At 35.8% G+C, this 26,285-nt stretch overlaps 2 protein-coding genes and 1 non-coding gene across 3 annotated transcripts in view; 1 reads left to right on the top strand and 2 right to left on the bottom strand.

Annotated features, from left to right (window-relative positions):
- LOC137491238 (uncharacterized) overlaps positions 1–26,285 on the bottom strand; it is a 1,025,816-nt gene that overhangs the window by 942,951 nt on the left and 56,580 nt on the right. The gene's annotated exons all lie outside the window — the stretch shown is intronic.
- LOC101886704 (uncharacterized) overlaps positions 1–26,285 on the bottom strand; it is an 847,011-nt gene that overhangs the window by 764,146 nt on the left and 56,580 nt on the right. The window lies entirely within an intron of this gene.
- Positions 16,683–16,764, top strand: trnas-cga (transfer RNA serine (anticodon CGA)). The gene has a single exon. It is a non-coding gene; the product is annotated as a tRNA-Ser (tRNA).

Genomic DNA, 26,285 nt, shown 5'->3' with positions numbered 1-26,285 from the left:
GCAGCCCACGAACGCTCTGTGAGGTGGGCAAAAGAGGCTAGGCTGATATCCAAATGTGACCTGTTGACCTGTCATCAGCGGGCGGGCTCGATCATTCCCAAGCATCTAGGTGATCTGATTGCGGTCGCTGCGTTAATGACTGGGGGACATGGGCTCCGCTAACCCACGCTCTGTTTCTGTATCAGATGATCTGTCCTCCTCCCCGAACACGAAAGGTCAAATGGCGGCTATACGGCTACTTAATTGCCTACCTGGTATTTATTACCGGTCATAGGCCAGGCGTCTTCCAAAATCTTTTAATCCAAGAAGTGACCGGGGCTAGGCGGTCAGCGGATGGCCTGTCGTTGGTTATTAATGTGAGTAACCCCCCATCCCCATACTAAGGGGACCAAATTAATTAAGCCGCGTAAATCGGCTTGGTCTCTGTGTAAATAAAGGTTGTGACGCACAAGACAAATCAGGCCTACGAGGCCGCGCAACTGGCTGTTACGACCGAAGAATACCAATGGTTCAATAAATTTCTGGGTCTGAGATCCAGCCTACCCGGTGGGAAGTCTGCCAACTACTTTTTCTTCACGTCAAGGCCATCCAACTGCAAAAATTTGAACCAATATTTCCAATTGGCTTGGGCCGAGATGAGACTTCCAGGGACCCCCACATTCACCGATGTTCGTTCATCAATCGCAACCCACGTAAGAGATCCTTTACCCGGGTTAGTAATTGTGATATTTGCGGTATAATTGTGGCTAAATGTATCGTCTCTCTCCCCCCAGATTAAACACGCTCACAGCGGGGAACATCGAGCCAAGCTCGCGGATTTTATGGGGCATGACACGAGCACATCGGACCGCTATTACGAAATGAATCTAACGGCCAGTCAAGCCATGTCCTACCGGCACCTGTTCGAACAGGCCCTCTCTGAAACCCCCGGTGATAATCAAATTGACAGCCATCCTCCAGCGGTAAGTAAGTGTGTTGGTGGCCGATTTAGATAGCTCGATCCACGGCTGAAATGTGTGTGTGTTCTTCCTTCTAGGACAGTAGAGTGAGAGCGCCCAAGCGCAGCAGCGATGGAAGCCGGTTATCTTCCAACCCCAAACGGAAGAAATTGTTTCAATTTCCCCCTTAAATAAAATGGAACAAATTACCTCTCTGTGTCTGTCTCATGTATCAGAATCGGGCAAACTGACATTAGACTTGCGCCCTGGACATCCGTCCTGCAGAACCAGCTACAGGCGTCTGTCCTCGGTCATCCGGCCTAAGTGAGGAGTTAATCTGTATTAACCGTGTACAGGTTGCCGCTTAGAGAAACGTCGGGCCGGCTGTGGGGACTCGCGATAACACTTTCTCCCAATATTGTATTTTTGATCTTTATATTCCTAGATCATTTGAAGTACTTTATCTAGGAGATACTCCTATTAATCTTAAAAAGGAAAATAAATATCTATTTAAGATATTTTTGGCAACAAGTAAAAAAGCTATAACCCGGAAATGGTATAAAGAAGAGCCACCAACTAAAGACGAATGGTTCGAAATTATAGCAGAAGTTAAGGAAGTGGAAAAATGACACATGCACTTGGATTACAATTAGAAACCTTTGAAAAGAAATAGAGTAAATGGCTGACTTTCTCCTCAACGACAATATAATTATAACTGAACATTTACATAATTCTATAGGTTATGTATCATTGTGAAAATATGTTTGGCAACCTTTTATTATAATTTATTTTATATTTATTTATTTTGAGGTTAATTTAATATTTTTATGCATATGTGTGTACATGGATATACATGTGGAATGATATATATATATATCAAACAAGAGATGCAAGTAAAGCTTAAAATAATATCATTGATGGTTAAGTGCACCATTTCCCAAAAACTATCAATTCTTGAGCACTGCCAGAATATATGCACATGATGTGCCTCTTTTACTCAGCAGTTCCTCCAACAAGGATTAGTCCCCAATTGTAATGATTTAATTTAGGGTGTAATTAAAAAAAAAATAATAATAATCAAATTAAGTTTTTCCAACAAAACTCGCGCCACATTCTTGAGCTTGTTGAGGTGTGTGGGACAGCACATATTTTAACCCATTGGTTTTAATTTAGTATAATGCCTACTTCATTTTCCAATTTTAATCTTATATAGTCTGTTGAGAGTCCTCTAGAATTACTTATTGCTCTATATAATTTAGACATTTTTTTAGTCATACTTGTATGTCTGTTCAAAAATCTGAACAAGCTGGTCGTTTCAGTCCTCATCCTGTATTTATTTTATTTAATAGTCCAGCAACTGTAAAGATCTAAATACATCTTGCTTTAGAAGACCAAACTTATCTTTTAAAGTTTAGAAGCATTCCATTCTGCCATCTTTTATAATTGTACAAATGAAGAGATTCCTAAATATACCCATCGTTTAAATCTATTATCCATAGTTCCAGGTTTGAAATCAGAGTCATGCGCCACCCAATTCAAGATTTTAATTTGTTTTTCCAAATGAAGTTCCTTCACCACTGTATACCAAGTTTTCAGAGTAAACTCTGTTAGTGGGTTAAAATAATGGATCTTCATCTGGAATTTTTTTTTTACCTATTAATGCTTGAATTGGTATTTCCTGAATTTTGCTCTCTATTTCCTTCCATGTCCTGTAATGTCAGACAGGGCAGAACAAGACTTCGCACAGGACTTCATTGCTTTTATTTGGCGGATCGCACCAGTTCTTGTGCATTATCCCCACCTGCCTGTAACCTGATTCAGAGACTCTACTGTTCCCATTATAATCCCTTCCCCTAACCTAATGAGAGACTTCGTATCCGCCAGCGCCGCGTCTCCAGTTCCTCTGACTTCTGCTCACTTCTCCCACTATGTCAGGTTCAGAAAATAACTCCCTCCCTCCCTACCTTAAACTTTATAAATTTGCATTAAAGTAATTCTAAAAATGAAATCTTATTAATCAGTCCTGTATCTTTTAAAAATCTAAACAATGCAGTGTACTTAATATGCCTTCCTACCTCAGGATTTAATAAAAATTTCAATGTGAACTCGTAATCTCTTTCTTGACTTCTTCCCATAACTCTCTTCATTATACCGCTCACAATGCATGATCACATGTTCAACAGATTCATTTTTCCCCACACTCATAGACCTGTTCTGTGCTTCGCCATTACCTTCAATGTACTGTTAGGTCCAGTATGCCCAATTCTTAGTCTGGATAAAATAGTATCCTCTTTCCTTTCGAGTGCCTCCCTTTACCCACTTTTGGCTGAATATTGTACATTTGCCTTCTATTCTTTCCTGCTTCCCAATGGAACTGCCATTTCCCCATTATTTGTTTCTTTATTATTGTTTTAACTTCAATTCTACTGTAATTCACTTCCATTCCTATATTATCTTCTATTGTAGCTTGCTTTGCCATTTTATCTGCTTCTTCGTTTACTTGTAACCCCTCATGAGTTGGCACCCAGATGAACACTAACTTTACTCTTTCTCCTTCTAATTTATACAACTCGTGTAATATTTCAAATGCTAAACTTGCCTACAGTCTAAGGGGTCTATTTTGATGGTCCAAAACGCAGGGCACAACCGCTTTCAGGGCGTGTCAGAACGCATTTTTGCTAATTTAAGGACGGGAAAACCCGCTTTGTGCCGTGGCGCATGGTCTAAACGGGTTGAGTTTATTTTGTTAATGAGTTATAGGTGTGTTTTGTGAATAAACCAATTAGAGTCTCATCTCCCATTCCCTTTAAGAGCCAGCTTTGTCGCGCCATAAGCGCATTCATTATTTACAGGACGTATAGTAAGTCTAAGTGGAAAAACTGAGCATTTCACTAGCAAACAGTGAACAGTTTTTTTTTGTTTTGTTTTTTTTTTTTTTTTTACAGAAAACTGTTAAACAGAGCATCTATCGAGTGAGAATGAGTGATAATGGATCTACTTTCACTTACACTCTTGGATAGGGAAACCTTTACACACAGACATCCATTAGCCTATAAATAATCAATTGCGTTTGTTAAGCGCAAATATTAGTTTCAAAACTTTTTCTAAATTCAGTTCCAATTTCCAGCAAACAAATAAATGAACAACAATAACAAGTGTGCTCAAAAACCTGAGTTACATCCTAAAACACATGCTGTGCCCCATACGGTGTAAAACCTGACAGGTGGGCAAATCTAAGCTTGTTGTTAATAAAACAAAATATAAATATGAATATAATAAATAATACTGCTAACAACAACAACAACAACAACAACAACAACAACAACAACAACATTATACAAAAGCAAATTGTTATGAATAAACTGAAAAAGCCTCCCGAGATGAAGACATAAAAGCAGTGATTTTTTCATATTTATGTAGGCTAGAAAATAATGTTTTGTAATATTTTAATCCTTTATATTTATTTCCTATATTTATTCTTATTTTATCCTATATATGTTCTTAATATTTAAATGTTTTCATATGTAAAGATACTTGCCTATTGCTCCCTTGTGCGTATTAAACAGTGTGTAAGCGAGGCGCAACTCTGCACCGGAGTTTAGTTTTGGTCTAATGAAAAATCTATTTTAGAACGCCTATAGGTGCACATCTGAACGCAAATGCATTTGCTATTTAAACAGCGTAGCGCAACTCTTGCGCCAAGCTGAAACTAGCAAAAGACTATTGCACCGCGCCTTCCGCCACATTGCGCCGGGTGTATGATAGGGCCCTAGGTGCTTCAATGCTAAAAAAAAAAGAGCAGAACTGCAATCTGAGCAAACTAAAAAACTCTTTATTTCAGCATCTTTCACCCATTGTAAAGCTAAACTTATTGCCAACATTTCCCCTCTATATATTGCTAATTTGTTTGAAATCCTTATTTTTTTTACTATATTGAACTTTGGAATTACAGATGCTATTCCTAGCTGGTCATTATCTGGATTTTTTGATGTATCTGAATAAACATGTACCATATCTCCGTATTCTTCCATTAAATATTCCCTTACATACATTTCCTCCAATTCTCCCATTCCCACTTTTTGTCTATTTTCTAAAATTTTTAAATCCACTACTGGTTGAGGCAGAACCCACAGAAATACAGCAGGTATAATCAGTCTGGGAGATATACTTAACTCTTTAATGTTCACTTCCTCTACTAAATGTTCCACTATCCACCCAAAACTGTTACATTCACTTTTTCCATACTCCCAGCATTTCTGTAAAACCTTAGTTGTAGGTTGAGACTCCTCCTGCCCCATTAGATTAACCCAATAAACTGCCGTTAACTGTTTCCTCCTTAAACTAAGAGGCATCTCTCCTACTTCAACTTGAAGTGCTGACACAGTAGATGATCGGATCGCTCCACAACAAATCCTTAATGCCTAAGCCTGTATTCTTTCTAACTTCTCTAGATGAGTCTTTGCTGCTGAACTGTACACTACACAGCTGTAATTCAACACTGATCTAATCAGTGTAAAATATATAGTTTTTAAAGCCAATCTGTCTGCCCCCCAGACCTGCCCAGCTACACATCTCATTTTGTTCAGAACCTTTTGCATTTATCTTCCATCCATTTAATATGTTCATTCCATGCAAGTCTATGATCTAACCACATACCTAAAAATCTTATTTTTGATAGCCGTTCTAACTGTTGATTATATAACCTTAACTTCAAATTTGTTCCTTTACTTTTTTTGTAAACAAGACCACTTGCATTTTTCCACTGAAAACTTGAAACCCCATTTAAAATGGACCACTCTTCAACCTTATTTAATGCCTCTTGCATTTTCCTCATAATATAATCTATATTTCTTCCCCTAAACCACAAAGCTCCATCATCCGCAATTAAAGACCTACTTATCCCCCCTATCTACTTTCTCAAATACTTCATTAATCATTATAATGAAAAGCAACGGGCTTATGACACTCCCTTGAGGAGTACCATTCTCTGTCAATTGTTTTGGTGTTATAAATTCTCCTACTTTTACCTTAATTGATCTCTCTTGCAAAAAAAAAAAATATTTAACCCAATTAAACATTCTCCCTTCTACTCCCATTTTTTCCAGTTTTATTAACAGTCCACCATGCCATGCCATATCATAGGCCTTTTCAATATAAAAAAAAAAAATACTGCTCCCACTGATTCTTTATTCATTAATGCTTTTCTTATATCTGTCTCTAAACATACTACTGGATCCATAGTCCCTCTACCCCCCAAAGCCACTCTGATTTGGTAATAATTTCTTACCCTTTTCCAAATGATACATTAATCTGTCAGTTTTTTCCATTATTTTACCTAAATGAGATGTAAGTGCTTTTGGTCTGTAGCTGTTTGGATTACTATAATCTTTTCCTGGTTTCTTAATTGGTATTATTAAAGCTTCTTTCCAACTCGTTGGCAAAATTTCTTCTCTCCATACCTTATTGCAAAAATCTAGCATAATATTCAAAGCCTTGTCACTTAAATGTTTAATCATAGTGTAACTTTATCTAAACCAGGGGAAGATTATTTTACTCTGTTTATACTCTTTTCAGTTCTGCCATTTCCAATGGAACATCCAAAACACTGCCTGTTTCTTCTTTCCATTGCTTTATCATAGGATTACTTGATAACACCTCCTCCCTGATCCTTACTCTATCCTCACAAAAATTTCTAGGGTTTACTTTGGTGAATGCTTCTCTTAGCATCATAGCCTTTTCTCTGTCATTCACTGCCATCACGTTTCCTTCTTTGAGCACAGGAATTTCCACATCTTTTCTAATTACTCATTTTCTCATAATTAATCATTTTTCAATCATATTCCATATTTCCTTTTCTGGTGTACTTCATATTTTGTTACAAAATTCCCTCCAGTATTCTTTTTTTGTTTGCCTTAATACTCGCCTAACTTTTGCTTGAACAGTTTTATATTCTATTAAACTTTGAAAGTTATGTGAATTTGTCATTTTTTTTTAAAAATGCCTTCCTTTTTCGTTTTATGACTTCTCAGCATTTCTCATTCCACCAAGGCACTATCTTCCTCTCCCTTCCCCCTTTACTCTTTGGAATATATTTTTCAGCTGCCTCCATAGTTACTGCTACTATTCTGTTGTTTTTTCATCATCGTCAGATATCTCCTTTTTATCCAGTGTTTTTAACCCTTCTTCACTAACTGACATAAATTCTTCCCAGTTTGCTTTTACATAAATCCATCTCCCACCAATCTTTGCACAAGACTGAGTGTGTGAGCTGCTTTTATGAGTGAGTGTGGTTCATCAGTGTGATGTGCTGCAGGTGTGTGTGGTAATTAGTGTTTGTGCATGACGTCATGGTTAGAAGTCCGGTGACGGTGACCTCTGCTGGCCAGCGAGGGGAATGACTGGGACCGAGACAGTGACATTACAGGTCAGCTGCATCTTGTGTTAACCATACTCCTAAGTATTTAAGGGAGTTTAGTTTCCAATTATTATTTAATTTATGTTGAAGTTTATTGTTTGGGTTGTAGCCAAATTATAAAATTTGAGTTTTTTGTATATTTAATTTGTACCCAGAGAGTTCTCCAAACCTTTTAAGAACAAGAAGCAGACTAGAAAGTGATTCATCTGGATTGGAGAGATATAGTAGCACATCATCCGCATATAGAGCAATTTTATGGTCTACCTTATTAATGTTAATCCCCCCAATTGATTTTTCTTCTCTAATTGCCTGGGCTAGAGGTTCAATGTACATGGCAAACATCAGGGGAGAGAGGGGACAACCCTGCCTAGTTCCTTTTTCTATTTTTATCTTTTTTGAAAGACAACCATTTATTTTTATCCTAGCCTCTGGGTTTAAATATAAACATTGAACGCTTCTAACTGTATTTTCTGTAAATCCAAATCTATATTAAACATTAAATAAATATTCCCAATTTACACAGTCAAATGCTTTCTCTGCATCTAGGCTAACTAAAATTGCTTTAATGTGATCTTTTTTAATTTGTCGTATTGCATGAACTATGTCTATCAAATCAGGTAAAAATGTTTCAAGTCTCTTGGCTAAAATAGAGGCAAATAATTTATAGTCTCCATTTAAAACAGACACAGGTCTACATGAACTACAACTACAGTTTTATCCTTCCCCTCTTTAGGTATGACTGAGATAATTGCTTCCCTCCAAGAAAGGGGGAATTTCTGCCTCTTTAAGTGTCCAATTAAATGATGATATAAGAAGAGGTGAGATCTCTTTTTTTAAATGTTTTGTACCATTCAGAAGGTAGACCATCATTGCCGGGTGTTTTATTATTTTTAAGATTATTTATAGCTTTATCTAATTCCTCCTCTGTAATTTCTTTTGTTAGGAGACTATTTTGTTCTCATCTAATACAGGGAAGATCAAGAGAATCCAAAAAAGCTTTAATTGGTGTATTATTTACCTGTGTCTGTTGTGAGTATAAAGATTTATAATAGGTTTCAATTGCCTCTTTAATTTTATCCAGACTATATACTATTTTTTCTGAGTAGGGGTCCTTTATCTTATGAATTGAAACCTTTTGTTGTTGTTTTTTTAAGTTTCCATGCTAGCCTTTTTGTTGCTTTTGGTCCCGTTTCATAAAAGGCTTGCCTTAAGAATTTTAATTTCTTTATGTCCTCTCTATACATCTCATCTGTTTTATTTTTTATATTTTTGATCTTCAAAATCTGAGTATCTTTACTAGTTGCATGTTGTTCTGTTAATTGCTTTAACTCATCTTCAAGATTTCTAAAATTGAAGTTCTTTTATCTTCTTAAGGGTTGCTGTAATAGAAATGATCTTGCCTCGTAATACAGCTTTAGCTGCATCCCATAAGATTATAGGACTTACTTCCCCATTATCATTATTCTCTACGTATTATTCAATTTCTGATTTAATTTGGGCCACTACTTCTGTTTTCCCTTGTATACTTGTATTTAGCCTCCATGTTTTATCAGCTTTTCTGTCATTCAAATTTAAAGTGAGGTACAATGTTGCATGATCTGATACATCGGCCGCTTTCATTTCACATTCTTTTACCCTGTGTCTGTCCCTGCTAAACATAAAAAAATAATCAATCCTACTGTAAACTGCATGGGGTGAAGAATAATAGGAGTATTCTCGTTTTGAGGGGTGAAGATCTCTCTAAACATCTAATACTCCAAGATCTTTTAATGAATTCTAAAAACTTCTTAACTGAGTCGTTTTAATTATTTTATTATTGAAAGTGTCCTTTTGTTGGTTATGAACTATATTGAAATCACCTCCACATATTGTTATTCCCTTAGTTTCCAAAGCCAAAAGGTTGATGATTGTATTGAACAGTGTTTTACTGCCAGGGGGTGCATATACATTTACTAAAGTGATGAATTGTTCATTTAGTTTTCCCTGAAGCAAAATATATCTGCCTTCTTTATCTGATATCTCTTTTAGCAATTCAAAAATAAGAGAATTATGTACTGATATTGAAACTCCCTTTTTTATTATTTTTCCTAAAAGAACTATAAAAAGTTTGTGTATATCCAAACTTTTTAAGTTTATCATGTTCAGATGGGGAAAGGTGTGTTTCTTGCAAGAATATGATTTGATTTTTTCACATTTCATTTTGGCTATAACCTTACTCCTCTTAATTGGATTATTTAACCCATTTACATTTAAAGATGCAATTTTAACATATCTCTGCATGGTAATTTCAGAAAGTTAAGTTGGCAATCTTTTGAACTAACAAAAATGATAATAAAACTAAACAAAGATCGAAGAACATTGGCTTTCAAAGGTGTGGGCCACGTTTGACCCAGAAAACCCAGCTGAAGTCCTGGGGAGAGGGATTTATTCCTGCCTCTTGCAGGTGTCCCTCATTTAGATGAGAAAAATTCTTTTTTAACATACCAATCTAATCACTTGTCCCTGGTCTTTTTTTTTCTTTTTAACTCAGATTATTAACTTAAGTAAATATTATTGTAAACAAAATGATTTCTAAAGCCCCTCGAGGATTCCAACCAACTAGGAATCATGAGGATTGTTCAAATACAAAATGAAACATATTCAGTCCAGAACGATGTAGTTTTTACCTTTTAAATGACTTGAGAAGAACACATATTCAAACAAATTGTACTCATAAAGTAGTTTGAAATAGCGTTATTTGTAAGTTGTGTGTCGAAACAGTGCCTCCGCATACCTCTTTAACGTTAACAGTCAGCGGTGTTTCTCAACAGTTAATCTTCATTCTGTGTTTGTCTCTGAAAGCTCTTCAATCTTTCCCGAACACGATCAGGAGCGACCGTCCAGCTCTTAGCCACTGGGTACGGCGTGTCAGTCTTTCTTACCATCGACACCGGGGGTCTTCGGATACCTGCTGCGTCATCGTCAGATCCACCGTATATCCTCTCTTATTCAAGTCTTTCGTAGCTTCAGCCACGCTTTCGTAAAGTTGTGGTCCTGTCTCCCAGTGTATTCGCATCTTGGCTGGGTAGGGCGTCTGTAATCGGATTTTGTTCTTGTTGAGGACTTTTTTCACTTCTTTATATTCCTTCAGTTTTGCATTAATATCCATGGGGAAATCGTGCGCAAAGAAAATCGGCTTGCCATCGTGTTGCGTTTCTTTTGCCCAGGCAGCTTGCAAGAGCTTATCGTTAGTGTACTGCAGGAAATTGAATATAATTGATCTTGAAGTATTATTATTTTGAGGTCTAGGACCGAGAGATCTGTGTGCTCTCTGTACCTGCAGGTCTAAATCGGAGTCCAGTGAGAGCTCAGTTTTTAGCAAAGACGTGATGAAATTAATCATGGACGTCCCTTCTGCTCCTTCTTTAATACCGTATATTCGGATATTATTTCATCGTGATCGGCCCTCCAGATCTGTGACCTTATTCTGCATCATTTTTTGCTCTTTCATGGTGTGCAGTAAGGCGTCTTTTAGTTCAAGGTTTGCCGACTCGAGTTCAGTTATTCGCTCCTCTGCTTCATTCAGTCTTGTGCCATGTGACTGAATATCTTCGGTGATGCCTTCTAGCTTCTGGTTTATGTCGCTTTTCAACTTGTCCACTTCTGTTTTCATATCCTTTTTGAACTCTTCTTTGAATTGGCTGAATTCTTTTCTTAAATCTGTCTTCAGTTCGGAGATATCTCTGCTGAGTGCTCTCACTGCTCGCAAAGTTTTGGCTCCATGTTCTTTCTCAGGTAGGCCTAACTTGTCGTTATCATTCCTCGTCTCCTTTTCCTCCTCGCTTAATTTTGGCTTTGAATTCCCCTTTTTAGGTTTTGCCCTATTTATTCATTTTGAAGTCGTCTAGCGCAAAGCTCACTTGAATTGGTAAAAGTATAAGGGCTTTTTGAACACATTGAGCAGGAGAGTACGTTCTATGCTGCCATCTTACCGCTCACCCAACTATGGCATTTATGTATGTATTTGCAGCTATTTTCAGTAAAGGTGACATTCAATTTTGCAACAACATCCTTCAAAACGCTAAGAGGGTGTGAGTAAAAAAAATTCCAAGGAAGCACCAGGCTCTCTCAAATGCCAGAACACACAAGCGACAAGGATGGGATTTGAACCCACGCGTGCAGAGCACAATGGATTAGCAGTCCTTAACCACTCGGCCACCTCGTCACATATTTTCCTTTCTTGTCTGGTGGAGGTTGGACTGTGGCACATATTTGTATATGTACATTTCTGCAACTATTTTCGGTAAGATGAATATCAGTTTTGCCATATGAACGACAGCATATAAACGACAAGAATGGGATTCGATGGACTCGGCTACCTCGTCATGTATGTACTCACTTTCCTGATGGGGGCTGGACTATGGCATTTCTGTATGTATTTGCAGCTATTTTCAGTAAAGATGACATAAAATTTTGCATCAACATCCTTCAAAACGATAAGAGGGTGCGAGTAAAACACCTTCCACAGAAGCATGCGTCACCAAAATTGAAATGAAATGTTACATTTTATATTGTTGAAAAAGAGATCAATGTTAAAAAATGTCTATATTAAATGTGAAATATATTTATTTGTTTACATATAGTCAGTGAAACACTATTCAGTGTTTATTAAACTCATCTGGTCATTGTCTGTTTCTTTTAAAGTCTTTCAATTTAATATTAAGCCTTGAAGGGCAAAAACTTAATTTAATTCACAGGCCATATAATTCAATAAATACAATTCAGTAATTCATATGAAGCATAAAATGTCATAAATATTAACATATTAATTAGATAAAACTAACATCTGCACTGGAAAAAAATATTTAGCCCAGCTTTGTAAGCTCAATTTAAACAAGAAAAATATTAATCCTAAAACATGAAATAAATGTTATAGAAACCAAAATTTTACTTTCTCAAGTATTAACATATTGTTACAACACCAACTTATACATTTTTTGATTGTATTTCTTGAAAAGCAAAGCTTCAATGAATGATCTGGCAGATAGAACCTCATAATTCCAAGCGGAAAATGACTTCTAATGTTTTTTACTTCAATTCGCAAGTGCAAAGTAACTGACAAGACAGAGACCTTAAGGGTCCTCTAAATGCAAATGATCAATGTATGAAAGAGAAATGCTACACACATATTGTTTGATATATGGAATGCAAAAACTTTTAAGCTCAATATCACAAAATCATTCAGAACGCAGATAGAACCTTATAATTCTAAAATGACAATTTGCCAAACCTATTTTACACAATCTAATTTCACTTAATAAACAGTTTTGTCTTAAAATATAATCAAAATTCTCTAAAACTGGACTTTTCCACCAAGCTCTCAAATTTTGCCATATTTCCTTTTTTTAGATATTGGGATATAATCTTTTCCAGTACTCTTCTGCTTTGGGTGTAACAAACACGTCTTTAGATAAGCAAGAATAAAACATTTTTAGTATACCATCTTTGAAAGCATATTGATTTTCCTTAAAGTTTATCACCCTTCCTTCATCGCTGTGCCTTTCCAATTTATTCTCTATCTTTGACAAGAGTTATTGAAAATCAATTTACTAACTTGAAAAAAAATAGACCAAAAGAATGGAAAGAAATTATAGAAAACAACAGAAAGACCTTCTGCAGTTGCTATTGATCTATTTAATGTCTCCTACATGACATGGAGTCCAAACTATTGTGTTGTACTGATGTCTACACCTACAACAACCAAAAACCCAACCTCACAGTAACCTGGGGCCTGTTTCAGAAAGGAGGTTAACTGAAAACTCAGAGTATTTTAACCCTGAAATGAGAGAAACTCTGGGTTTTCCGTTTCAAAATGGCAGGTTTGTTAAACTCGAGAAAGCAGGTTAAGTCAAGCCTGTTTCTAAAAGAGAGGTAACTTTAACTCAGAGTCAGTTACTGTGGTAACTTACTCTGTGAATCTAACCTGGTCAGAAGCAGGTTTTATTCTCTAAACTCAGAGTTTCTGTCGGTCTCCTCCCCTTTTTTAAGATGAAGCGGTATTTCTCACCTGAGCCTTACATTTCCACCCACCTTTTTTAATGCTCATTTTGGATACGTGCATAAAAACGATTGATAGAAACGTCATGATGCACATAAAATATGCATAAAAAACGCGCATAACTGAGTAGGATAAACTTTTATTCGATAGAAAATGTGACTACGATGGAAACACTTTTACTGAACAAATTACAGTATGTACATTAAAAAAAAGATCATGATTATATGATAATGAAAATGTGTGTAAATGAACAAACCAGCAGGCTGAGCACACTGTAACACGTCTTAAATATTGTTTTAGTCATTCTAAAATGCCTTAACTGTTTCAGTATTAGTGTATATTATTAATTACCTCCGAACGTCTGGAGCGTGTCAAGAGTCTCCGCGTCTCATGGCTTCAGACGCCCCCACGTGTTCATTGTGTTTCAGCATTGTCTTCTGACATTGAGGCGCAAGTACATTAATTAGGCTAAATAAAGAATTAATTGACGCAGCTTCTTCTACCACAGTAAATTCTGTTTTTACTGTTGATATTTGGTGCCAGTTTAATCAGGAAGTGACAATTTTTCTCTTTGACTCGTTGGATGGAATTTTATTTGCATCTTTTATGCAATATTCCAGTTTTGCACATACATTTATGTAATATATTTGGATGGAAACATAGCTATTGCCTACATTTTAGTCACACACAGAAGAACTGTACGAGAATGGCTTATCCTTTTTTAATAAATAATTAAATTAAATTCACCTTCGACATGCATATAACTATTAATGGGATTATTATTCTTTCTAAAAATTATTTTTAGTACTGCTCACCTTCTAAATGTTATATTAACCTCTATCACTTGATCAATAAAAAAGGCAGACACACAAGTGCACTGTTAAATCATTTAAAACTAATAAATGTATAAAAAAGTTTAGAAAAAAAATATAAACGTCACAAATTACATTACTTATTTTATTATACTTAAATATTTAAATACTTAAAAAGTTAAATTAGGCATTAATTTGAGCAGCTGTTTTCCCACGCTAACTGTCTCTTCTTCACTGATGGTTGCTTCTTTTCAAATATATACACACTCATATTTGCTATAACTTTGCATGAGAACATCAAGTTCAGCTGGAGAAAGAAATGGTGATCTCTTTTATAAGATGTTGCCATAGTCACTCGTAATGTCTGCGCTCCATTGATAATGCCTTTTTAAAGTCACGGTGCGCGCGCTTAACTCTGAGTTGGTCTACTCGAAGTTGATTGACCCAACTCAGATCAGCTGTTCTGAAACCGAAAACTCAGAGTTTTTAATCTCTCGGTAAATCAATTTAGAGTTCACGTTTAAACTCTGAGTTGTTTGAACCTCCTTACTGAAACAGGCCCCTGTTGTGTTTTACCAACCACAGGCCTAAACCCCAGGGGCCTGTTTCAGTAAGGAGGTTCAAACAACTCAGAGTTTAAACTTGAACTCTGAGTTGATTTACCGAGTTTTCGGTTTCAGAACAGCTGATCTGAGTTGAGTCAATCAACTTCGAGTAGACCAACTCAGAGTTAAGCGCGCGCACCGTGACTATAAAAAGGCATTATCAGTGGAGCGCAGACATTACGAGTGACTATGGCAACATCTTATAAAAGAGATCACCATTTCTTTCTCCAGCTGAACTTGATGTTCTCATGCAAAGTTATAGCAAATATGAGCGTATATATTTGAAAAGAAGCAGCCATCAACCAGTTAGCGTGGGAAAACAGCTGCTCAAGATAATGCCTAATTTAACTTTTTAAGTATTTAAATATTTAAGTATAATAAAATAAGTAATGTAATTTGTGACGTTTATATATTTTTTTCTAAACTTTCTTTTACACATTTATTAGTTTTAAATGATTTAACAGTGCACTTGTGTGTCTGCCTTTTTTATTGATCAAGTGATAGAGGTTAATATAACATTTAGAAGGTAAGCAGTACTAAAAATAATTTTTAGTAAGAATAATAATCCCATTAATCTAGTTACAGTGCATATCGAAGGTGAATTCAATTTAATTATTTATTAAAAAAGCATAAGCCGTTCTAGTAGAGTTCTTCTGTGTGTGACTAAAATGTAGGCAATAGCTATGTTTCCATCCAAATATATTACATAAATTTATGTGCAAAACTGGAATATTGCATAAAAGATGCGAATAAAATTCCATCCAACGAGTCAAAGAGAAAAAAATTGTCACTTCCACAGAATTTACTGTGGTAGAAGAAGCTGCGTCAATTAATTCTTTATTTAGCCTAATTAATGTACTTTTGCCTCGATGTCAGAAGACAATGCTGAAACACAATGAACACGTGGGGGCGTCTGAAGCGATGAGACGCGGAGACTCTTGACACGCACCAGACGTTCGGAGGTAATTAATAATATACACTAATACTGAAACAGTTAAGGCATTTTAGAATGACTAAAACAATATTTAAGACGTGTTACAGTGTGCCCAGCCTGCTGGTTTGTTCATTTACACACATTTTCATTATCATATGATCATGATCTTTTTTTTAATGTACATACTGTAATTTGTTCAGTAAAAGTGTTTCCATCGTAGTTTATGCGCACATTTTCTATCGAATAAAAGTTTATCCTACTCAGTTATGTGCGTTTTTTATGCATATTTTAAAAAGTTATGTCCATCATGATGTTTCTATCAATCGTTTTTATGCACGTATCCAAAATGAGCATTAAAATAGGTGGGTGGAAACGTAAGGCTAAGGCGAGAAATACCGCTTCATCTTTAAAAAAAGGGGAGGAGACCGACAGAAACTCTGAGTTTAGAGAATAAAACCTGCTTCTGACCAGGTTAGATTCACAGAGTAAGTTACCACAGTAACTGAGTCCGAGTTAAAGTTAACTCTCTTTCAGAAACAGGCTTGACTTACCCTGATTTCTCGAGTTTAACAAACCTGCCATTTTGAAACGGAAAACCCAGAGTTTCTCTCATTTCAGGGTTAAAATACTCTGAGTTTTCAGTTAACCTCCTTTCTGAAACAGGCCCCAGGTCACGGTAAACTTTTGTGTACCGTAAAGGTCTGCGCCGACCACAACCCTAAACCTTGCCTACTTAAAAAACTTAGCCATGGAGCCTGGATGGCTGAGTCGGTAGAGCATCAGACTTTTAATCTGAGGGTCCAGGGTTCAAGTCCCAGTTTGGGTATATAAGACCCTTTTTGTGGAGCCACAGCTTTTGCGGTTGAGCTATTACTTGCTGAAAGTTTCATCTGGATGCACCACACCACATGTGTGCTAGCCATGAGGACATGGCAGTACATGTAGTTGTGGCCGAGTGGTTAAGGCGATGGACTCGAAATCCATTGGGGTCTCCCCGCGCAGGTTCGAGTCCTGCCGACTACGTGCTGGCAGTGCGCAGTATTTTAATTTGCGACCTTCCTTGATTGTTAACAACTCCATTGTTTCTTGTGAAAAGGGATGTAATGGTAGGCAAAAGCCACAAAAATAAATCGGCAGCCATGGTACCTAACTGCCCTGGAGGCCCTCCATTTTCAAAGACATTTGACAGAGAGTGAAGGTCCAGTGGTTGTCCTGTAGCTCGCCGTGATTGTATAGTGGTTAGTACTCTGTGTTGTGGCCGCAGCAACTCCAGTTTGAATCTGGGTCACAGCAGATTTTTCAAGGTGACATTGGCGTTGGACTCTGTGTTGCCATCCGTAATCTCCAGCCTCCTTTTAATGCAGGCTGTGTTAATGGCACGTCCTGAATGTTTATGTTTCCTAAAGTGTGGAAGACTAGTGATACGATATGAGCAACGGGACCTTTGATGACAGCATGCTGTGTAGATAAGCATTGATCAAGTCACGCTTCTAAGGCATGGAAGGAATCTTTTCAATTGTTAAGTCTCCATTCATTGCCACAACAACAGTAACCCCTTCTGCAGTTGCTATTGATCCATTTATTGTCTCCTACATGACATGGAGTAAAACTATTTTGTTTTACTGATGTCTACACCTACACCTACAACAACCATAAACCCAACCTCACAGTAACCTGTTGTGTTTTAGCAACATCTACAACAACCACAAGCCAAAACCCCATGTCACGGTAAATTTTTGTGTACCGTAAAGGTCTGCGCCGACCACAACTCTAAACCTTCTCTACTTAAAAACATTGCCATGGAGCCTGGATGGCTCAGTCAGTAGAGCATCAAACTTTCAATCTAAGGGTACAGGGTTCAAGTCCCCGTTTGGACACTTATAAGACCCTTTTTTTATAAAGACTTATAAGCTTTTGCGGTTGAGCAATCGCTTGCCGAAAGTTTCATCTGGATGCACAACACGTGTACTAGCCATGAGGACATGGCAGTACATGTAGTCGTAGCTGAGTTGTTTAGGCGATGGAAACCTGTTGGGGACTCCCCGCTTAAAGCAAGAAGCTTCTTCTCAACCATTTACCCCAGTATGCAGAAATTGTATAGGCTTGTTGTCTCAAGTTAAATGTCAGTACTTCCATGTCATACACCTCTTTAACAATATCATACCATTCGCCTACAGATGAAGGATCTTCCTTTAGCAATTTTTTTTTTTGTAATGGCTTTTTTGCTAGTTGTTAGTAGTGTGTTAGGAAGATACACATCATTTTATGGTATTTCTGCAGAGTAAATTCCCAGGTACATAGTTTTAAAATTACATACCAGATTCAATCTCATTATTGCATTTATCTCTTTATTTAAATCTTTTGTATAATATTACAGTCCCTAAATATGTGGACATGATCTGCCAATACAATTTCACATTTTCTCCAGCATTCACCATTTTTGATCTCTACTTTGAAAGTATTTTATTTTAGGTGATATAAAAAACCTGATAACATTTCTCCAAATAAATCCCCTCCATTAATCGGAATTAATTGTGATTATTTGTGTTTCCCAAAGTGTTAACCATTCCTCATTTGTTAGTATTAATTTGGCTTCCCTTTCCCATTTATGTTTTGTATACATTATTGAGTGTTTCTTTGTTAATGTCAGACAGGAATAATTTCTTGATACTAGTTTTTTTATTAACCTTCTTTTTGTAAGCATCTATAAATACCTGCACTACTGTTGTTTTTATGTCTTCAGAATCTCTTATGCTTTTATTGAAGTAGTGTCTAACTTGAAGGTAACGGAAAAAGTCTTGTTTATCTAAGTTATATATATTGGAAAGTTGTTGAAAACTTTCTAATTCATTATCAGTAGTGTTGAGACAGAAGGATGTTATGGCCTACAAACTCCATTGTTTAAATCTTAGATCTAGTTTTGCTGGTTTAAATTGAATATCACGTTCAACCCCTCTTAATATCTTAGCTTGTTTTTCACATTTAGGATTCTTTAATTCTTTGTACCAAATTTCTAAAGAGCTCTTTGTCAGGGAATTCAATTTATGCAATTCTGTATGTTAGAAGTTTCTATCTCCTAATAATTATTGGAGAGGTAAGTGGATTAGTAATTCTTCAAATTCTTTCCACTTTGCACAGTATTTGTCATTGCACCAACAAACTATGTGTCTAAGCTGTGCTGCCTTACAGCGAGACACTAGTTTTTTCCATTCATCAAATTGGCTTTTTGGTTTCTCCACTGGTAAAGCTTTAAAGAGAAAAAGTGGGCATGGTAATATATTCATCTTTATTATCTCTATTCGATTATATAGATCTAAAGATAGAAGGGGCCATCTGTTCAAATCCTTTATTATAGTTTCTGTAATGGGAAAGTCATTTATTTTTATAGATATCTGATAGGTCTGCAGAGATTTGAACTCCCAAGATATCTGATAGAAGGTATTTTCCATTTAAATGCATAATCCTTGTGTATTTTATCATCTGGGTTATAGTTGCATTAAAGAGTTTGTGTTTTAAGTAAATTTAATCTATATCCTGAATGTAATCCAAATTTGTCAAGAGAATGCATCACCTTAGGTGAACTAAATTCTGGGTATGTAAGAAACAGAAACACATCATCAGCATATAAACAAATTTTATATTTCTTATTTCTGCATAATCTCTGATTAGTTGTGCCAATGGTATAACAAATAATACAAATAAGGAAGGACTTAATGAGCACCCTTGTCGACATCCTCTAATATAATATGTTCTGAAAATATCCACAGTTATTTTAATTCTAGCTGTAGGAGTTTAATATAAAGATTTAAAAAATGTATAGTGTCATTCTCAAATCCAAATCATTGCAGAACTAAATATAAAAAATCCCAACTCATCGAATCGAAAGCTTCTTCTGCGTCTAGGCTACTTAGAAGAGTGCTAATCTTGTTTTGAGCTATATAATCTATTACGTGAAGGGCTCGCCATATATTATCATATGTTTGTCTTTGTTTTATAAAACCTGTTTGATAAGTATCTATTAGGTCTGAAAGAATGTCCTATAATCGTTTAGCTAATATAGATGCATAGGGCCCTATCATACACCCGGCGCAATGTGGCACAAGACGCAAAGCAATTGCTATTTGCTACTTTCACCTCGGCGCAAGGGTCATTTTGAGGCATTGCGCCACACTGTTTAAATAGCAAATGCATTTGCGCTCGTATGTGCTTGTATGGGCATTCTGGTCTAAAAAAGCAGGCGTGTTTTGGCGCGTTGTTATTTTGAGAAACTGTAAATAGTCTGTTCTTTAGACCAGAACAAAGTTGGTCTATTGTTTGGCGCAAAGTGCGCCTGGCTTACACACTACACACAAGATGCAGAGCAATACGCAAATATCATTACATATGAAAAAGATATAATATATTAAGAATATATATAATAAGGAAATATATATATATATATATATATATATATATATATATATATATATATATATATATATATATATAGGATATAAATATAAATGAATAAATTATTACACACTCTCAGAAAAAAAGGTACAATGAGGGTACAATTTTGTTCCTAGAGGGAACAAAATATAAAATTGTACCTTTAAAGGTCCCATATTGGTCCTTAGGGTACAATTTTGTACCCAAATGGGCTATAAAGGTACAAATGTCCAGATTTAGGTTTGAAAGGTACATTTTTGTACCTTTTATAGCACATTTGGATACAAAATTGTACCGTAAAGGACCAATTTGGCACCTTTAAAGGTACAATTATATATTTTGTTTCCCTATAGGAACAAAATTGTACCCTCAGCTCATGATAAGATCAAGACACTATATAACACTAATTTAAATGTATTAATACTAAACATTAATACTAAAATACATAATTTAAAAATATAATAAATTAATAAATTGATTGAATTAAATATTTTAATAATTAATTTTTTTTCATGTATTTTAATTACATTTTTTCTCACAAATGTTAATAATTTAATTTATAATTGAATGTAATTTTAATCATTAAAAACGTAAATACTGCTCTTTGCTTATTGTTTAAGACCCTTTAGTTTATGGGATGTAGAATAAGAACCATGCAGAGTGACAGCATCTTCATACAGGTGGTGATGTTGCTGTCTCTTTAAGAATTTGGCTTGTTGAGACGTTATAGTAGTGTTTGTTACTGAGGCGGTCGGTAGAGTATGCTGGCTGTTTACACAGAACTTCGCACGCTTTTCAAAGAAAAGTCTATTTTGGAGTCCACACTTATCAGGTAAGAATGCATTAAAGATATATTTTCAGTCTCATTTTTACATGTGAAGCCGTGTTCTGTTGATTTTGTCTGACTCTCGGGTCTCGGCTATCCCCCGCTTTAAGTGCTCCGGGCTGGCCTGCAGGATGGAGTTTGCTAAGATGTCTGCAGCTTATTAAAGAAGTTAATACAATGTGATATCGAAGTCACCGAGGGACATAACGTTATAGACGGTGAGTACTATATGCTGTTAGTTTTCTCGGTGTAAAAGTTCCCTTTGTCGCCTACGTTACGTATTCGCGCCTTATATCTTACGTTACGTTACTGCTTTATTAATTAACGTTAGTGTTGCCACGGCGGAATATAATCGCAACCCAATTAGCAAAATACACTCGGGCCAGCTGCGGCGGCAGAAGCGCGACGCTGCCGTATCCGTGCACCGGAATCGGGCCGTGACCCGTGAGTAATGTGCGGTGTGGCCCGGAGCTCGCGCGACTAAAGTCTTCATATAACGTTACCTTGATATAAAACCTTTTGTTATTAATACTGGAAATTTGTAATTATCGATAATGTTTTATATTTTGAGGCCATTTTTCTAGCCACGGTTGACGGCTGAAATGTAATTTTAGACGGTTATATAAGTTAAGTTACACCGCCATTTTGTGAAGAAAAATCACAATTTTGTCACAGACAAAGTGACTGATTATGTAAACGTGGCTAGTTACAAACGTGGCGTGCGTAACGTTAAGTTTCATATCTTCGTTTCAGTGTCTAAGTTACATTAATGTTGAGGAGTGTTCACAAACTCTCATGTCCAGAATTGTTGGTGCTTTACTATCGTTTAACGTTATACTTATGTTAATTTATTGTAATAATTTGTCTCATCTGTTCTGAAACTGGTACCTTGAGCTATTTTACCTATTTTATTAATATCTCAAAATAAGTAAATAGTTATTGCTTCATCTTATTGCTTTCCAGAAGTTTTTGAAGTTTCCAATTGTCTTTCAGGACAAGATTGAATAACAGAATGCAGCCTAACAGCATCAGACCAATGAAGGCATGTCATAAGAAAGCATGGCTCAGTTACAAGATGTAAGTATGTCTCATTATCTATACCATGGTTTTAATGGCTTACATACTATTTTAAATTTGTAGGTTTTTACTTACAAACAACAATAAATGTACACCCACATGTTTAAAATTATTTTCTAGGTTTTCATCGAAAGATGCGAGATCAACTGAAGAATGCTATGGACCTGACTCTAAGGTACTCTTTCTAAACTTTCTCCACTTGATTAATATTATTAAATTCTAGCTTTGTATGGATTCCTTCATATTTGTTTGTATGCCACATCTTATGTTCCAGGAATTGATTTTACAGCAGCGTTTCTCATGTTGCCAGCCTTGTTAAGCGAGACACTTCAACATTTGGTTGTGCTCCGGTGCGTATGTTGTTTTCTGTTTAGTATATGCTGTGATAAATGCATTTTATAATGCTTGATATTCTTTATATTAGGATGACGCAGTGGGTAGTGCTGTCACCTTACGGCAAGAAGGTCGCTGGTTCGAGCCTCGGCTGGGTCAGTTGGCATTTGTGTGAGGAGTTTGCATATTCTTCCAGTGTTCGTGAGGGTTTCCTCCAAGTGCTCCGGTTTCCCCACAAGTATAAAGACATGCGCTATGGCTGAATTTGGTAAGCTTATTTGTCTGTAGTGTATAAATGTGTGTGTGAATAAGTGTGTCTGGGTGTTTCGTAATACTGGGTTGCAGCTAGAAGGGCATCTGCTGCATAAAACATGCTGGATAAGTTGGTGGTTCATTCCACTGTGGCAACCCCAGATTAATAAAGGGACTAAGCCAAAAAGAAGTTGAATGAATGAATGAAATTTATATTAGTCTTTTAATCTGTGATACTTTTTTTTTTTAATCAGTGAATATTAATTATTTCACTTTCTATGCATGTTGATTTTCTCTTCATCAGTGATAGAGTGACTGATATTAATGTAATTATTGCTTTGTCATTTACAGTGAACCATCTTCACCACATCCAACAGTTCAAGTACAGGAGGAGGCCACCGACTGGACAACTGTGTTAACAAGACGAGTCACGGCAGTCTTCAGAGTTGATGGGATTGCGATTGGCCGGGCTAATGGTGTGGACGAATATACATTTTTGACATATCCATCTTATTAGAAGAACACCCTGATGTTTCTGCAGTGGAATATTTTGAATGAACGGTGGACTGTGACAAGCCTCGATCTACTCCAGTTACCAGAGTGATCAACCTTGTTTTTTGTTTCTCTACATGCTCTTGGGATAATCACAATCATCAAGTTAATCCAGCACACTATCATTCATGCATAAAGCAAATTTTTAAATAACTTGTGGTCCTAATGACTATCAAAGAACATTTTCCAGATATGAGTGCTTTACATGTCATGTTTATCAAAAACATAAACACATATTGTGTTACAACAAATTACAACTCCACTTGAGGATGATGAGGAGTAATCTACTGATGTTGAGGAAGAGGCTACTGATGTATGGTTTTCTGCACTTTTGAAGCAATTTATAGAGAAAGTTTGCCTTCATTCTGAAATTCAGAGAAAATGTTGATGACAAATTATTTATTATGACCGAGTATTCTGACTAAAGACAAATACTTTGGACTTTGTAAAGTGCAGTACTTGATGTAGCCTGTGTAATGTGTTTATAAATCTTAAACAGTATTCTTGTGGTCTTTGTATTAAGTTAAGATTTAGTTTTTATTCTTATCTAAATTGTTCTTTTTACTGTTTTACATGTCTGCTTTATACTTGCTGTGTAATTTTATTTCTTAACACATTCAGTTGTGAGTTGTAATGAAATATTTCTACATTAGTAAATAAAAATGGACATCTGTGAACCAAAATATTTTATTTATTTATTTGTGCATGCAGTCACTAAAGGATCAAAATGCCTGGGTCAGTACCCTGAAAATACTATATAATATAAAAAGGTACATTTCTGTACCTTCAGTGTCTAGGGTACAAAATTGTCCCTTAAAGGGTACAAATGTGGAAGGTACAATTTTGTACCTTTAAATAGAGGTACAAATTTGTACCCTTAAGGGTACCACCCCAGTGACGGGCCATTTGTACCCTAAAAGGTACAATTTTGTACCTTTTTTTCTGAGAGTGCAAAACATTAATTTCTAGCCTACATGAATTTTAAAACCACAGCCTTCATACTTTCTTCATCTCGAGAGGCTTTTTCAGTTCATTTAATTTGCTTTTGTATAATGTTATTATTATTGGCAGTATTATTTATTATATCCATGTTTATATTTGTTTGATTAAAAACAAGCTTAGATTTGCCCACCTGTCAGGTTTTAGGTCGTATGGGGCACAGCAGGTGTATTTGGAAATAACTCAGTTTTTTGAACACACTTGATTATCAATGTTAATTTATTCGTTTGCTGGAAATTAGAACTGAATTTAGAAATAGTTTTGAAACAAATGTTTGCGCTTAACAAACAAAATTAATTATTTATAGGCTAATTGATGTCTGAGCGTAAAGGTTTCCCTATCCACGAGAGCAAAAGCGAAAGTGAACTTACTTTACGTCATGTAAATAGCAAATGCGCTCATGACGTGACGCAACTGGCTCTTAAAGGTAATGGGAGATGAGTCGCTCATTGGTTTATTCTCAAAACACACCTATAACTCATTAAGAAAATAAAATCAACCCTTTTAGACCATGCGCCATGGCGCAAAACGGATTTTCCCGTCCTTAAATTAGCAAGTATGGATTCTGACACGCCCTCAAATATTTTATTGAGTTCCACTTTAACTTCTTTGATATTATTAAAAATATCTGGATATTTACCAGATATTTTAGATTATTTATGCAATTCCATTTTTTTTCTTGATCACCACATTATAAGTTTACCTCGCATAACAGCTTTAGCTGCGTCCCATCGACACTAGGTGACACCTCTGCATTATTATTATTATGTTTTAAATATTCTAATAGTTCTTTTTTAACACATTCTACACACGTTAAATCATTCAAATGTTTAAGTTTAAATCGCCAAAATGTCTTACTTGGTTTATTGTCCAGGTACACTCTTAAACATACTCCTGCATGGTCTGAGATGTCCCTTGTTCCAGTTTTATAGTCTTTTCTTTTATGTTGATCTGACCCAAACATAAAAAAAAAAAAAAAAAAAATTCTAGAATAAGACATGTGGGCAGAAGAGAAGAAAGTATATTCTTTTTTTAAGAGGGAATATGTCTCTTCATACATCTATCGAGCCTAATTATTTCATTAAATATCTTATTTGTCTAGTTTCTTGACTAATTTGCTTATTAGACGATGAGTCCAATTTAGGCTGAAGTTGTACATTCCAGTCTCCCTCACAGATCAACGTACCTGATGTCTCCTTGGCTATAACACTTAATATTTTTTTGAGAAATGCTTTGTCTTTTTCAGGTGGTCTATATATACTAAATAATGTAACTTTGGTATGGTTGATAGTTCCTTTAATTAGGTTATATCGCCCTTCTTTATCAGTAATCTTAGAAATTAATTGGAAGTTGATTTTATTTGAGATTAATGTCATTACTCCTCGTTTACGACCATTATTATATGAGAAAAAGAAAACCTTAAATCCCATTTTTTCTAATTTCCTATGTTCTGTATCAGAAAGATGTGTCTCTTGCCAGAAGATTATCTGTTGGTTTTCTCTTTTAATTTTAGCCACAAGTTTGCTTCTTTTAATCGGATTTAGTAACCCATTAATATTTAAAGTAATTACTCTATATTTCTGTTTTTGCATATACTATAATCAGATATTATTGCTAAGATCACTGTGATCGGAACACGAAAAACACAAACGTGAATATCTTGAACCACATAAAAAACATTACGAAAAAGATCTCCAAACCTTGAAGTCTTAAATAACTTCTTAAAGAGCCCATATTATACATGAAATAGGGTCATATCCTGGTTGTAAGGGTCTCCAACAACAGTCTAATATGCATGCAAGGTCAAAAAACACTTTCATGGTCTTATAATCTGCATTTATTTTTACCTAATTATCCCAGCGACTCCTGTATGAATCGTCCAGTGATTCATTTGTTCCCAAACCCCTCCTTAGCGCGGAGCTAATCTGCGCTGATTGGACCGATGACAGTCTGTCGCGATTGGTCGACTGCCTTCAGTCAGAGAGGGAAATGGCCAATAGCTAATCAGCAATTTAAAAAGTAATCACAGTTCATACACGCTCGATAGTATAGACGTGGATTTTAGCTGCCACACTAT

Source organism: Danio rerio, chromosome 4, assembly GCF_049306965.1.
Source record: "Danio rerio strain Tuebingen ecotype United States chromosome 4, GRCz12tu, whole genome shotgun sequence".
Taxonomy (NCBI): Eukaryota; Metazoa; Chordata; class Actinopteri; order Cypriniformes; family Danionidae; genus Danio; species Danio rerio.
This window is presented reverse-complemented; position numbering and strand designations above follow the sequence as displayed.